Source organism: Meleagris gallopavo, chromosome 23 (genome assembly GCF_000146605.3).
Source record: "Meleagris gallopavo isolate NT-WF06-2002-E0010 breed Aviagen turkey brand Nicholas breeding stock chromosome 23, Turkey_5.1, whole genome shotgun sequence".
In the NCBI taxonomy this organism is placed as follows: domain Eukaryota; kingdom Metazoa; phylum Chordata; class Aves; order Galliformes; family Phasianidae; genus Meleagris; species Meleagris gallopavo.
Genome location: NC_015033.2, coordinates 1,067,928 through 1,077,667, shown reverse-complemented (window position 1 = coordinate 1,077,667; position 9,740 = coordinate 1,067,928). Strand labels below are relative to the sequence as shown.

Below are 9,740 nucleotides of genomic sequence, written 5' to 3'. Positions count from 1 at the left end.
TTTTTGGTTGGTTGGTTGGTTGGTTGGGAGGAGTTGACAATTCCTCACATTTGCAAGGACATAAGAAGAAATGGTTCATAGAATCATTAAGGTTGGAAGAGACCTGGAAGATGATCCAGTCCAACCATACCCCTACCATTAACACTGCCCACTAACCTGTGTCCCTCAGAACGACATTACACGTTTCACGGGATGTAGAAAAGAAATTCAGGTGAAATAAGCCCCGTGCCCACTGTTTGCCCTGCACTGGTGAAACAAAGACCTGATGGAGGCTAGGAATGCTAACGAAGGGCAAAGCCATTGCAGCTGGGTGACAACTTCATGTGCGTGGTTTGTGCGAGAGCAGTGACCAGCAGGAGCACTGCTGGGAAGGCAATGCCTACACAAAGGGATTTTTTAGCCCTGCTTCGTGCCTCTCCTGTGCCCTCATCCAGGCAGACACTGTCAGAGTATCAAAGCACGTTACGTTTTTTTAATCCTGAACAAGTTGATTCGGGCTGGAACTGCGTGAGAACATCAGGTGCTTTTTGTTTTTCGGTTGTTTTTTTTTTGGTTTTGTTTGTGTCATTCTGACAGGTTTCAGCTGCTGCTCCTTGTCCCGGGTCTCAGTTCTGCCATGTCCCACGTGTAGGAGGGGTTTCTGCTGACAGGAGGTGAGCAGTGCTCTGCCAGGGACAACTCCTGGCACACGGCATCCTGCGGCGGTGCGGAGGGGCTGCCTGGCTGCACTTGTTGCTTGGCAAATGGAAAAAGCAGAAAACAAGCCCAGGTCCTTCCTCCCACGTCGCATTTTGCTGCTTTGGGGAAGCACTTCTCTTTTCCCCATTGAGTCCGTCATTTTTGTTACTCTTTGTGTGCATCCCAGGGAAGCGTTGTTAGGAACCCTCAGTAAATAACCAGAGGGCAAAGAATCCATTTCTTCTTCAGAAACCGCTCACATTTCAGTGTCTCCGAACTCTGTTTCAAGATCTTTCTGCTCACTTGGTGCTGTACAGCGCAGACGGATTCTTAGCCCGTATTTGCTCCGAGCGGCGGCCTCGCGGTGACGGAGCTCCGAGTCCCGCGGTGACCGAGCGCAGAGCCGGGCCGGGCCGCCAACCGCGCGGCGCGCCGCAAGCCCAGTGTTATGGCGCCCCCTCTCGCCGCGGCCCGGGTCGCGTTGCGAAGCCGTGAAAGCACAGAAAGTCCTCCTGTGCCCCCGTCCAGACCGACAGCAGCGCTTCTGGAGACTTTAAATAAATAAATAGAAGCGGAGCACGCGTGTTTTCTGACTGGGGGGCAGAGAGAAAGGCACATGTGAAGAATGGTGCCATGCTTGTTGGGGCCACCTGCCCCAAAAGCGTGGCCTGGGCCTGCCGTGCTCACCGGGCCGCAGTCACCCCGTGGGCTGTGTCTGTGGGGCTGTGTCTGTGGGGCTGTGTCTGTAGGGTTGTGTCTGTAGGGTTGTGTCTGTAGGGCTGTGTCTACAGGGCTGTGTCTACAGGGCTGTGTCTGTGGGGTGCCACACTAGCTCCCCGTCCCCCTCCCAGGCACCATTTCCCAGCCCAGGGCACCCAGCAGAGCCTGTGCAGGCCCCATTTTGGACCGGACCCCAATTGACTGCTTCAGAGCCACTCACTCATCAAGTGTGAGCTCAGACGTAACGTGTTTTGTGTGGTTTATCAGCCTGCCCTTGACTTTGAGCAAAACTTCAATAAAATGTAGCCGGTGCCTCCTAACAATACAAGTGGTAAAGATCCAAATATCCCAATCAACATATACCAAATTCCCTTTGGAAAAGGGGAAAGAAAGTGCTCTCTATTTTACTTTATTCCCAGGTCACAGTGTCACTGAAGTGTGATATGGCTGAATTCTGGCTGTGATGGTGCAGGTGGTTCTTTGATTGGAAGAGCTGCTCCTGTTTACATTGGTCCGAGTGGGAGATGAATTCATTTTCACAAACGCAGTCCTCTGTTTCAGTGTCAGGTTTGGTTTATGCAGTTTATATCCCTATCAGGGCCTGAACTGTTGTGGTTCTGTTGCTAATATTGATTCTGTGAACACAACATCAAAAATGACAGCACTCTTCTGGAGATTATTATTCCATTAGAGCCTCTCCTGTGCTTCATGCTTTCTTCCTGTTGGTGCTCAGGGTGATACTGGGGTGGCGGTGGCTCCCCACTCTGCCAGAGCCCATCCCTGACCCCACTGCACACAGTGGGATGTGCGGAAGGGCTGCCGTGCTGCTATGGGGTGGCTGAGGGACCGACAGCCCCTGTCTGTAAGTCTGGATTGATGTCTCTAGATACTGGAGCCTGCAGCGTGTTGGGAGCAGTTCCAGGTTTTGAGAATGTTGAAATGTTGTTAGACATGTTCTGAATTTGTGGTTAACTCAGAGCTGCCTGAGCCGTGTTTTAAAGCTGTGTGGATCCCTTTAACCCCTGAACCATAGGAGAATAAGGCCCTAAGCTAACAAAATAACGGCGCGGTGCCCTGTTCCAAGTTGTTCAGATTTGTAATGATGCTGGAAGTGTTTCTGTGGCATGTGTGTGTGACACTCAGTAAAACTTTATTGGACCTGTGCTTGAAAATTAATTCACAAAGGGCAGAGGTAGGAAAATCTTGATGAACCGTTAATCAGCCTCTCCTTAACAGCAAAAGCAGGCACATGTTTATGCAGTGAGCTGAATGTGTTCAGTGACAGTTTTCTTGATCTGGAAGTCCTGTTTCTGTTGCAGGGTACCAGCAAGTGCAATTCTCTTATTATTGCTACTTCAAAATATATATTTATTTAGTCTTTTATTTTTTATAACTCTCACTGTCTGGAAACACTCAGGCAGCCCTCTGTGATAACACTTCTGTGCACACATGTGCACCTCTGTGGGCAAACACACTGCTGTGTGTCAGTGCTTAGGGGACATCCAAGCCATCGTCAGGTCCTCATCAGCCTCTCCCCCATGTTCATAATCTCACATGTGCATGAAGCAAAATGAATCGTGTTGAACTGAGGGGCGTTCCAGGCTTGAGGAGTGTAAAAGCCTTCCTCACTGCACGGTGCGTGCAGAAGTGCCACTTCAGTTCTAATCTAAATAACCTGAATAGTTTGTTATGGGCCAGTGTGGATGGAGCAGTTGCAAAATGTTGGGCTTTCTCCAAGTTTGTTCCCAACTAAAAGTCCACCTTTGAATGTTAGGTATCCGTTTGTTCTGGTTTGGGGTTATTTCATTATTCTGAACACCTTTTTTTGCACACCGTGCTTTACAGTCAGCTGCAGATTACAGGCTCCAAGCGTGAGAGATTGCTTTGAGTTCAGTGCAAACAAAATGCACGATATTGCAACATAGCACAGGATGTCTGCTCTCTTCAGCTAGTTTTCTGTGAATTGATGAGATGTTCTCAAGCTGTTTAACACACCTGTAATGATTTGAGAGGCAACATGTCTCTGGCTGACGCTGCCCACATCCACGTACCCGAATGGAACTGATGGAACCTCAGAAATGCTTTGTGATGCTGTTGTGAAGGTGAGATCCTCCGGTGCAGTGTGGGAGCAGACAGGCTTGGTTTGCTCTTGACCACACTTTATGGAAGTGAATGTAGTTGTGGATACACAGGGAGAACAGGAGCAGGAGCCCAGCCGTCCCGTGGCAGCTTTCGAGCAGCTTTTCTCAGTGAGATCAGAGTTTGTAAAGACAGTTTCGGGTCACATAATCATCAAAGGGTTAATTCTAATTTTGAACTTCCCAAATGTCAGTGCTCTTCCATCCCAAAGTACAGCAACTGCCTTTATCAACATATGCTTTTCATTACCTACAAGACTTACAATATTTTTGGTGTCTGTATCAACTTGATTCAATTACTGGTACCACTGCAAGGGAACATTACCTCCAGGGAAAAGGGGGTGAATGCATCAGTGCCCATGGATACAGCGTACGGAGCAGATTAATATAACAGATTTACATCCAGACTGCTGACTCCATTACTTTAAAACTCCTGTAATTGACTTTTTTAAAAATGACATTAGCATTTAAATGGTACTATCGTTACAAGGGTGAAGGTTCAGCAGAATATGATCAATTTATTGAGCCCCTCAAATGTTCTTTTGATATTTATTTTTTGTTATCATGCTGGAGGGCTTTTTTGGTGTTTTGTCAGACGTGAGAAAAAGTCTATGGCATCGCGTTGGGCTCTCTGACAACACGACTACGTGGCTGCAAAGTGTGTTGTTGCAAATGCCTCTTCCACCACTGGAAAGCAAACTGCAGGATTCCACGGGCTCCCAGATGGATGCATTTGGGCTCTTAGAGTTTTGTTCTTGGAAAAGAAGGCAGTTTGTGAAATGGGGATCGTCCGCCGGAGGTTTTGTCATTCTGGGTTTTGGCTCTGTCTGGCTCTGACATCTTTCCAAGCTCTGGTGCTGGGGGAGGTTTGGGTGACTTTTGGAACACGCAGGCATTTCTGCACCTCGCTGGAGCTGTCACCACCACGGTACATAACGCTGCCCATCTTTTCCCCTCGTTTGAGGTTTGGATGAGGATTTCTTTGCTCCTGGTTTGTTTTATAGGATGCATCCTGGGTGGTCAGGGCTGGATCATCCAAGCGTGTGTGGGCACCGGGGGTAGGAGGGCTGGGAGGGAAGGATTTGTCCTGCACCAGGGAATGGAGCACTGCCTGGTTGCACAGCCTGTTCTGGGGCTCTGACCTGGAGGCTGGGGCAAGCTGCAGTGTCTGCATAGCTTCAGTACGTGCGTCTCTGATCTGTCCGATCCGAGCATGGACGAGCCACGGGCTGGCAGTCGGTCTGCTTTACTTCCTCCATTTTAGAAAAGAAAAAGGAGGAAAGAAAGACCAACCTGATTGCCCCTGGTGATTGTGTGCTGTGGCCCAGGGCTGCTGCCGGTCCCACTGGTGGATCCCAGTCCTGCTCCCGGAGCGGAGCCAGCGGTCAGGCTGCAGTGGTAGGGGGGGACCTGGTGTCCCTCCATTTCCCTCACCATAAAAATGCTTGGTAATGACCCAGTTCGACCCTGCTAGCTCTCCCTGACCTCCTCCTTTTCAGGATGCTGCTTAATTTGCACTAATTACATTCCATTCTGACAGGAACTTGGACATTGTCTCAGCTTGCAGGTACTTTCTCTGCTGTAGTCCAGCACAGAGGACTCCTGAGGCTGAGTAAGAAAATGGCAATAACTAATTTATGAAAATCCTCTTTAATGTAATGCGTAAATGGTTTACAGGTTGTGTAATGTACATACACAGATGTGCCTTCAAGTTTGGCCTCGTACTTTAGTTTTGAGTTCAGTAGGATTCAGGAGGGTTGATTAAACGAGCAGCAGCACTTTGAGAGAACAAATACCTGTGTTGGCTTTGGGGATATTTGGTTTTCTCCAGAATTCTGTGCTAAAATTCCTATTTTAACTCGAGATCTGGTGGCTGCTAAAGAAAATTCTGCTTTGCAGGGGTCACTGTTACAGAAAAAAAGGAGAACTGGTGGGCAGGTCTGGCTGTGCTCCTTCTGAAGTCACAGCCGAGCACGGTGCGTGTGCACGGATGGGCTGATGAGAGCAATGCATTCAGATGTTTCATTGTTGTTGTTTTACAATAGACTTAGTGGTAAACTCATCTGACAAATTGCACCCAACGTGGGTTTGTGTCCCAGCGTCTGCTTTGGCCACGATCTAACCCTGTGGCTGCCCGAGCTCTGCTGTGTGCTGGCGCAGGGCCGTTGCTGGAGCATGGCAGCCTGGGTCTGCAGTAGCACAGGGAGGAACTGTGTTAAGGAAAAGCTGCAAATGCTTTGCTCCTCGCTGGGGGACATCCTCTACTATGTGCCTGTGTCAGTGTTCACAGCTCACAGTTTCCTTTTGCGCAGAGCAAGCAGAAGCCTCTCGGTGCTTGTTTAGCAGCAGGACAGCTGAGCACGGCCCTGCAGGATGAGCAGCAGCTGAAGGCACTGCTTGGTGGGGCTGGGAGGAACGGCCACACTCTTGTGGAAGCAGATTTCAATGAGAAGCCTCCAAGCAATGGATAAAAAGTATAAAGCACATGGCAAGGCTTTGTATTACTTTCAAAAGAATAAGATACGAGCCATTGTTGGAGCTCCGCTAAGGCTTTTAGGCACAGACGGTATCAGTAAAGTAGTTGCATGTTTCAAAATATTGTATCATTTTAAAGTGCAGCACACATGAGATCACTGAAACGGGATATGCCAATTTGAGCTCGGTCATATAATGCAGCTCTGTGTCTGCAGAGACAGAGGCACCCTGAACCCAAAATCCCTCGAGCTGTCTTTCAAAGAGTGATAGTTACGGAAATTAGCCGTGCAGAAATCCATACTAATCATTCATCGGGAGCCTTATTAACCGCCCGGCCCGGCCCTGGGAGCGGGCAGCAGCCGACACGGCTTCTCTTGCACCCGCACTGCCTTCCCCTGCCCAGGAGATGGTTTGGGCCAGCTGGGCTTCCTGCAGGGAGTGCTGCACCCACCTCACCCTTCGTCTCATCAAAGATCCTTCCTAATACCAACTTGAGACCTGTTGCACAGGGAGAAGAATGTGTCGGTGCTGCAGCAGTGGGAGTTCTGAGCCCAGCCCTCGGCGTTCCCAGCTGATGTTTGCTTCAAGTGAAACCCAATTAAATCCCACTCTTGGGTTCAAGGACTTCGGTCTGTGAATCTTACTCCCGCTAATATCTCCTCTGCAAAGGATACAAAGGGCACGGAGGAGATAAATAATACTTGAAAAAGACAGAATCTTTTTTGTCTGCTGCTTTATCTGTAGTTTGACTGTGTTCCTTAAGTGTTGAAAGGGGCACTTTCTTGGCAAGTATGACACACATAACCTTCACCCCTGACTGCACTGTCTAGAGGCAGTTATAAATTTGAGGATGAAGGACGTGAACAAGAGTTACTTTATATGATGCCTTCTCATGATAGCAGGGAAGGGAGAGCAGGACGTGTGCCTCTGGCATGAAACCTGGCTGGGCACAGCAGCCCTGAATGGGGCAGCGCTTGCCCAAAGGGAAGAATTCCTATCCCCATTGTGTGGTTATATTCTGAATGCTGTGCATAAGCTTGCGTAAAGACTTTTATAAAAGCTTTTTAAGGATCTTTTTTAATGTCAGAACCATAAAACTTCTGGAGGCTTGGCTGTGAGAGTCAGTGTACCCATGTGCATCTCACCCCACACCTGGTATGGCAGTGAAACCTCCCAGGCTTGCCATGCAGGCTGGTTCTGCTAACGGTGTCTGGTGGAGGCTGTGAACCAGGCTCGGTGTTAACGAGAGGCCCACGGCTGCCGGGAGCTCTGGGTGCAGGCTTATCACAGCACTGAACTTTGCTTCTGTGCTTTAAATATAATTCTGTGATGACTGCATAAATCAAGAGACGAGGGCATCCAGGCCACAACCCGCTGCGTGTGCAGGAATGCATTTTGGGCACATTGATGGGTGGCGTTGGGTCGGAGGAGCTGCATGTCTGTGTGGTACTGAGACCTGGTTCTGAAGAGTTTGTGGAGGCAATCCCACCTTCAGTGCAGTTGCTAACGGGCAGCTCCGTGTGGCTTTCGGCACGTGGCTGCCATGCAGTGCTGCTCCTGGCAGGGAGCTGGGTGGGAATGCCACTGCTCAGCCCTGCTCTGCTCTGCTGCTTTGCTGGGTTCTGTGTTCCTGGGGGGGTCCCGATACAACAAGCACGGCTAATAAATTCCTTAATATTTCTGGAAAGGTTACATAGTTAAATTAGGACAGAAGTCAACAACATACTCTGTGCTTATTTTCTGGATTTTAGTTTCACGGGGGATGGGTTTCCCTAAAATAGGAGGAACTGCATGGCCTTTCCTTCCAGCAAATACAATTGTCCTGCTTCCTACAGAAGCACATTTGGACTTTCCCACTCTTCCTTTTGCACAAGCTGGGCTGCATTTGGCTCATAAGCTTTCCTGTAGCCCAGCAGGCAGCACCAAAGGTGGCTCTTTACCCAAAATGCAGCAGGACTAAATCCCAAAATGTTTGTCTATTTCAAGTACCGCTGGAAATAAGTCTGTTTTGGGTATAGACTTTTGTAGAAATACTGATGTGAAATGCACATTCGTGTGCTTAAATACTTCGGTCTCAGTGCTGCTTATGATGGCTCCATTGGAAGCATTTCTGCGTGTGTATTTCTTTGCAGAGAGGGGAACAATGCAGAATTGAGCTCCGCAGCTCTGCCTGTGCCTCAGAGCTCTCTGTATGAGGGTGTGTGAGATGGGAGGCAGCCTGGGGTGCTCCAACGACTTGGGTTGTTTTGGTAGGAGTTTGTTAAAATACATCCCTGGGGGAGATGGCTCGAATGAATTCCTCACTCTGCCAGCGTTTGTAAGTGATGCACTCAGTTCCAAAATGCAAGCCAACATTTTAATGCAACAATTAATCTTGTTTGATATCATCTCCAGCTCGTGTCAGTGGGAATCTGTAAAGCCTGCTGCAACTGCTGGGTGCGGGGAGGAGTTCCTCACCGTGCATCACTGAAAGCTGCTTCAGGCTCTGAGCCCTGTAGCAAGAAGGGGGAGGGGGATGGTTTACAGGACACAGAGATTGTGTCCAACTTTAGTTCTGACTTCAGGATCTGTGCACAGCTGCTTGGATTTGACCACGTTTATGCTCTATCCATTAGATTGCTGTCCTGGTTAGGATTATTTTACTATGGTGTTGTTCTAATCGTATTACAGCTGCTGCTCCAGTTTGCTCTGTTACTGACAAAAACCTGACCTCCTGAGTCCCATTGCTGAGCCTTATCCTTAAGACTATTTCCTTGCAGTGTTCCACATTGGATGTAGTGGTATTTCTGGCAACCCACAGCTTGGATATGCATGAGGAAGTTTATCACCTTCCCTAAGTGTGAGAAATGCCCAACTTGCTTCATCTCTGATACACAGAGCTGTGTTCTTTCTCCACCCCTCCACACGCCCGTAATTACACCCATGTACTGTTGTGCCTTGTGTGTGCATGTTGTCTAAATCAGCCTGCTTCTCCCGTGCTTAATTGAAGCTGTATTTTGGTCCGTGCACAGGATTGTATCTGTAGCTATGTATGGAACTGTATTTGACAGAAAAGAGATACTGCAGTTGAATCGCAATAAGAAAGCACGGAAACAACCAGAGGCATCGCAGAGGTCGTGGCGCTGATTGGGAGTGCAAATTAGATTTAGATTTCCTGAATATCCAGCAGCAGCTCGGCATTTTTGTGCCCTTTGTGTATGAACATTTCCATTGAAATGTACAAAGGGTTTGAACTGGATTAGACTCCCACAGTCACTTTGAAATAACAAAATACGACGTGGCTGACAGGGGCTGTTTAGAAACCTTTTGCAAAAATGATCTGCAGCAACGTTAGCACTTAGCAGCTACAAAATGCCTACTTTTGTCTTGCCCCCTCTGCCAAGTTCCCTTTTTGCCTTGCCACGAGGAGGATAAATTATCCGACTCGCAGAGATAAACCGCAGAGAGGTGAGATTACTGGAGCTGAATACCAGCAAGTCCCAGCACTCCGTCCCTCTGTACAGTTTGTATTTAAAGCCCCGTTTCTGGCCGTGTCAATCAGTCACTTAATGAATGCATTACTACACGCAGTTGTTTTTTTCCTCTCTAGAAGATGCAATTAATGTTTTGGCGTAAGACACCTAGTCTGTAATAACTGCATGGAGATCTTTGAAGTAATGCAAGGAATTATCTGAGCAGCAAATGGGCGCACAGTGCGTGGCTTTGGAGCATCTGAAATGTGCTGGCACG

At 48.5% G+C, this 9,740-nt stretch overlaps 1 protein-coding gene across 1 annotated transcript in view; it reads left to right on the top strand.

The window, feature by feature from the left end:
• Positions 1–9,740, top strand: part of PRDM16 (PR/SET domain 16) — a 122,609-nt gene that overhangs the window by 53,928 nt on the left and 58,941 nt on the right.